We start from the raw sequence: 6,162 nt of genomic DNA on the forward strand, positions 1-6,162 counted from the left end.
ATACTATAATACATCAGTCAAATTAAAACTATAATTGCATCATTATTTTGAAGCAGTCATATTTTTTACTCTTATTAATGATAGTGAAATAAAGCCCGAAGCAGGTATAATATTTGGCATATGTATGAATACCATTTCAGTGCGATATTAAAACACTTATTATTTTTAGCACGTATGTTTTTTGTATTTAGCTAATAATTTTTATATTCATACTAGCATCGTAAAAGAGAATACTAATGATGAGACTGCTTTATATTTTTCCATTGAATTTTCCGCGTAAAAATAAAATATTTTGCACCTTATTTTTTGATACTTTTATGGTTATGAATTTCAATCAAACACTTTCATAAAATAAGCTTGGTATTTTTTTTAAATTATTTATACATATAGTAACAATGTGGTATACCTATATTTTTAAGGAAACTCAAAAATGTAAATATCCAATTGGTTACTGAGATAAAATGATACGAATCAATGCTTTGGTTTTTTTTATTTTGTTTCATATTATTCCATTGTAACGCATTAGGCTAACGTCAGTAAACATAATCAAAACATACAAGTAACTAACCATACTGATTTTTTATTATATATAAGTCATATGCATACAAATAATATAAGTCATAAGCTCAATTTTTCAAATTAATCATCATTCATTCATACATCCACGAGAATAGGAAAATCAAGGAAAACCTTATTTGTATTCATGGATCGGAATTATATTTATAAAATAATATTCTGATATCCTTGACACAATAAAAATTCAAAATATGGGATTTGAATTCAGGCAATTTATGTAGCTACTAGTCTTTGACTTATTTCACTAATCTTTTGTGTACATTGAAAAATAATATATTATTTACTAGCGGCCCATTGTAATATCTTATTTATCTACAATATCGACTCGTGACTTGCAAGTGGTCAATTTATTAAGATGAATAAATAAATAAAATCAAATAATATTTTTTTACAAACACTATCATTGTAAATAATTAAATATAAAGAAAGCCTTATTATAAAATAAAATATAATCTAGATAGGCTTTCAAAAATAAATTGCAAAAACAGTCAATTTATTGCAAACATAAATATCTGCAAAGCTCTTAAAACATTATTGAGGATAAAACCTGTCATTTAAAATTTCAATATTTCCATTACATATAGTATTTAATTTTTATTTTTTATTAAAGACAGACGTAAGCCTAATGCGTTACAACTATGATAATCTGTACCAACTGAGTAAGTCAATCAGATATAATGAATACCTACAAAGTAAGTATTAACCACCAGAATGAAAGTCTGTGAATTGGTGACGTCTATATTAATAAATAATTATATGTAATACAATTTATAACTGTTTTTTTTAATAACAGCGCATTTTTTTATAAATAAAAATTTGAGTGTCTGGCTCGAACCCGAAACCTCAGAGTTACTAGTCTGAGACGTTACGGACTACGCTATTCCGAATATACTTGTAAATTGAAAGTTTTTTGTAAACAAAATAAAAAAAAGCGAATAAATTTTATAATATATTCTCTGAATATAAAAAAAAATATTTGTCTGTATGTCCTCGGATATTTAAAGAATAAAGACAGCTTTTTTTGTTGTATTGTATCTGTCTAAAAAAATGTAACTTCCTACTCTTCTGCAGAATTGAAAATATAAATCAAAACATAATTATTTCATATCAAATTTGTTAATTTATTTTAACTGATGATAGGCGCTGAACTAAATTTGGTGACAGAGCTAGTCCTTAATATTATAATGCACAATATATGAGCATTATGTTACTCTTAATAAAAAAATGAATAACGCCATGGTGTGCACCGGTGACTAACATAAAAGTTTGACACTGTGCCTTGGTGGGTATCGGTGATCAGAAAAAGCTCTTACAAAACCACAAGTGCTTTCTTTAATTTATTACACGTTAGAAAATGATACATTACACATCAATATTTTTATATTATGATCTACCATAAAAAATAAGCACGCACTTTAAGAAGTCAGAGATGCATTAAAAAAAATAAAAGTGCACGGTTCAACATTTTGTGCAAAATAAACTGATGTTGAAATGAATTGTTAACTCATTTTTGTTTATGGCAATGCCAGAATTTTATTGTGAATTAAAAGCATAAATAAGTAACCTTCACAATAAAAAAGAAAATTGATTGATGATCAAATATATCATGCGATTAATAAACTATGATCAATGATAATGCTGCACGAATTAGGATTGATTCAAGACACTCGTTCCTATATTTGTGAACTGTAATGTGGTCCATGGTGACGATTTAAAAAATTGTTTAAACAGTTGTTTACATTTTTTTTATTGAAGGCCGGACATATGGCATTGTCACATTAACAAACATCATATAAAAATTGGCCTGCAAAGCGGATAACTTATAATAATCTCGAATGTAGGAAACCCAGCTAAAGTGATAATGTTAATGATGTATTATCTTTCTATGTATTACGTAAAAACTTTTACGTAATACATAGAAAGATATTTATTTACGTATATTTTACTTAATATATTACTAAAGTAAATTACATTTTGCTTTAAATCAAGTCGAAGATCATTAAATATATTTTTTTATTACGAAAGCTCATATCTTTCAACATTATCGACAGCCTTTTCGGTTAGTGGTTAGTGTGTAACATTATGTACATTATTATTTTACTGTTTATGAAAAATTGCTGTGAAAACAACAAAACAGTGATTGCATGTTTCTCAGAATCAAGATACGAAATATTACGCGTCCAGCCATTGTGCTCATCTTTTTGATAATATTGCCCATTGTACTCTCAATATTTGAGTCTTATTATGATGCAAACACAATAAATTCTAGCTGCGAATCTGCCAATGGCGAAATGGGTAATAAATTCTTTAAAATATGTCCATAAACATACGTTTATTACTATTATAGTAATGCTCTATTACGCAACGGATGTTCAATTTAATTACATGTAATTAGCATTCAAACCTTCTTCGTATACAAAATAGTGATTAAAAAATATACGCACATGTAATAAAAACATCATTGTATATGAAAAAAATTAGAAATATTTTCTTCGCTTTCACTGTTTTTTATTATTAGGTGCTCATCATCATCCTGGTATTAATTTGAATGTTTTGTATATTTTTTGTACCATAAAACACGTTACACAACTTATAGAAAATAATTGTTTATTAATCGTAAACCGTCATCACATTGGCAAGTGTGGACGTTGAGTCTTCTTCTTATTAAAAAGAAAGCCATTAAGATTACAGCCGTTGAGTTGAGCGAATAAACAAATTAACTAACTAATATGCATATATGAATATTCGCATAGTAAATTTTTAGCACAATGAGTACTAAATATGTTTTATTAAACTCTGTGAACGACAACAATAAATCTTAACCAACTGCCTATTATAGGGTAATAGTAAGATAAGCATGCAATTTAGTCATACGATCGTTAACGAATGGTATCATCAAACTGTGGGATAAGTATCTTAGTAAAAGCTGCATCGACAACATAACGACCTTTCGAACTCCTTCCCAAGACATAGATATAATAAATAACATTTTCAATTTCTTCGACTCGCAGTAAGATTTCTTCTCGAGTATGGTATATTATACGTACACCAGAGAGAGTGAGAAATTGTTAACCCTTGTGAAAAAATCGCACACACATACCTACACGCATTGATTTTTTAGCATTTTCAATCAACAACTTTCGAATCAATTGTTGCTAAGAAATATTCATATCCACGAGCGTCTATTAAAATTTCGGTGTTGATCGCTATCGTTACTGATGATAAATCATGTATATCAATGCTAATTGGTGTTATAAATATGAACATCCATCATATATTTGTTTGTTTTTAACGAAATTTTTAGACTGGTGGTATGTTTTTCAACATATACAATTCATGGTGTAAAAATCGATAGTACATAAAACAATTTTTAAATTTTATTACACACTACAGCTGAGGCACTCGAAATAAAAATTCGAGTACCGGGGCTCGAACCCGCAACCTCAGAGACGTTACGGACTGCACTATTCCGTCCTTATTATTAATCAATGGGTGGAAATAGAAATATAGTATAATAAAAATAATATTTATTAATGACTACCTTGAGATTCTAACATAGGATTACTATAATTTATATTGTATTATACTAAAATAACGTCTTGTAAAATACTTTTATTTACGAACGGTTTGAGTAATGATATAAATAATATAATGAGTCACTGATCATAAATTTGAGTTACGTTGAAATCGTTAAAGATTTAAAAGTTTAATGTTGATCGTAAAAAAGAGTAATGATAATAAATGATTTGAAATATTTATACATAGTGATTAAATTCAGATACTAATGATAATAAATTAAGTTGTAAATACTATTATTGTTTCAAAAAATGTGTGTCAAGTATAATAGGTAATATGTTAAGAATGATTATAAAAAGGTTATGTAAAATAAAATAATGCTAAAGCATCTTATTTTCTACCAATCGAGCTGCTAAACAGTGTTTTTAATTAAAAGACATGGGTTCTAATCCCATATGAACTTTTGTGTTTTATGATTTTTAAATTAGTGATTACTATATAATTATAATCGAGCATCACAGATCATAAACTTTCCTAATCTTACAGATAAATATCGTGATGATTATTTTAAATCGAGCTAGGGCGTGCATATTATATATAAACATTTGGTAATGAGCTAATTCAGCTTATAGAGAGTAATAAATATGTATTTAATAACAACGGGAACAATAAGAAAGAAAAAACTAGAAAACAATACGTTAAATCGAATACTAAATTAAATAAGTAATTACTAAAATATTGTATAAATTATCTGGTAGCTTAAAATAAAAAATAAAAATTTGTATAGAGTACTTCTTTATTCTACCATAAATTCGCTTATTTTTTCTTTTGCATAAACTATATAGATAGGTGCACAAAAAATACATTTCCTATCATTTCACAATATCCATTAAATCAAAGTCTGTAATGAATATTTCGAAACTTTAAGCGACGGCTTTTGACAGCATCAGATAAGCCCTTCCCAAAAAATCTCGTTACTCAAATAAACCCAAACAAATTGCGCAAACTAGTAATCATTACGAAACGAAAAATCATTGACCTTGTGCGTCATGCATTACGTAAATGACGGGTTTCCTGATCCCTAATGAATCTCGCCTCTCGGTATCCTTATTACCTTGACATTTTATTCAAACATCTCGAGACCACTAATGTTGCAATTTCAATGACAAAATTCGCTTTTAAATACCAATCTCCATTATCATCATAGTCAAGTGCAATACGGCTATTTGAACATCTAATAAAACATATTTCAACATCACGTCATTCACAACAACAATTAATCACTGCAAAAATGCCAAAATTTACATATGCTTCTATCTAAAAAAACAATTTGTTTCTCCGTAATATACAAGTATTTGCTGATTGAATTTAGACATTATTAAAATTAATCTTGAAAGGTGGCGAACAATGTCCGTAAATACATTTCCTGATTGCTTAGAGGTCGCTGTCTATTTATGAATGAGAATCTGGAGGTTGTTTATTGTTCCATTGCTAGTAATACATTTCTTTATTATAATGATGATGATCCAAGCGGTGTTAAAAACTGTTATTTTTTAGATGATCATTGATCTTTCATCAATGATTTACAACTTACTTTATAGTATTAAAACAGTAAAAATAATACTATTTTTATGAACATAACATAAATTTTATGTGAGTGTAAACATTATATTAATCACACTGAAGTTTTAACAGGTTTATGTAGCAATTCTAAACACGCTTTAAAAGCTACACGTGAAGCTTGTTAATGTCTCTGGCGTTCACTTTTCAATTAATTTCCACCTATCGATACAGAAGATGATTTTTAACCTTGAAAAAATGAACGAAAAGTTCAATAAACGGAAAACCAAATGGGATCAATTGCTATCGAAACCGGTCGTTGTCCTAAGGCCAGGGCTTATTAACGCATGAAACATATTATTCAAGAGAAATTTATTGTTTATGCTAGATGAACTATCGTTGAAAATTATTTTTAACGGACGTGTTGATGCTAGCAAAATTAGCTAATGGATTGTGATGGCAGATCACGTCTGTAGAAATCTAACAATAACCAATAATGATCGGGGCATC

This window comes from Plectrocnemia conspersa, unplaced genomic scaffold, assembly GCF_051122295.1.
Source record: "Plectrocnemia conspersa isolate PC_06_02 unplaced genomic scaffold, ASM5112229v1 ptg000013l, whole genome shotgun sequence".
Classification (NCBI taxonomy): domain Eukaryota; kingdom Metazoa; phylum Arthropoda; class Insecta; order Trichoptera; family Polycentropodidae; genus Plectrocnemia; species Plectrocnemia conspersa.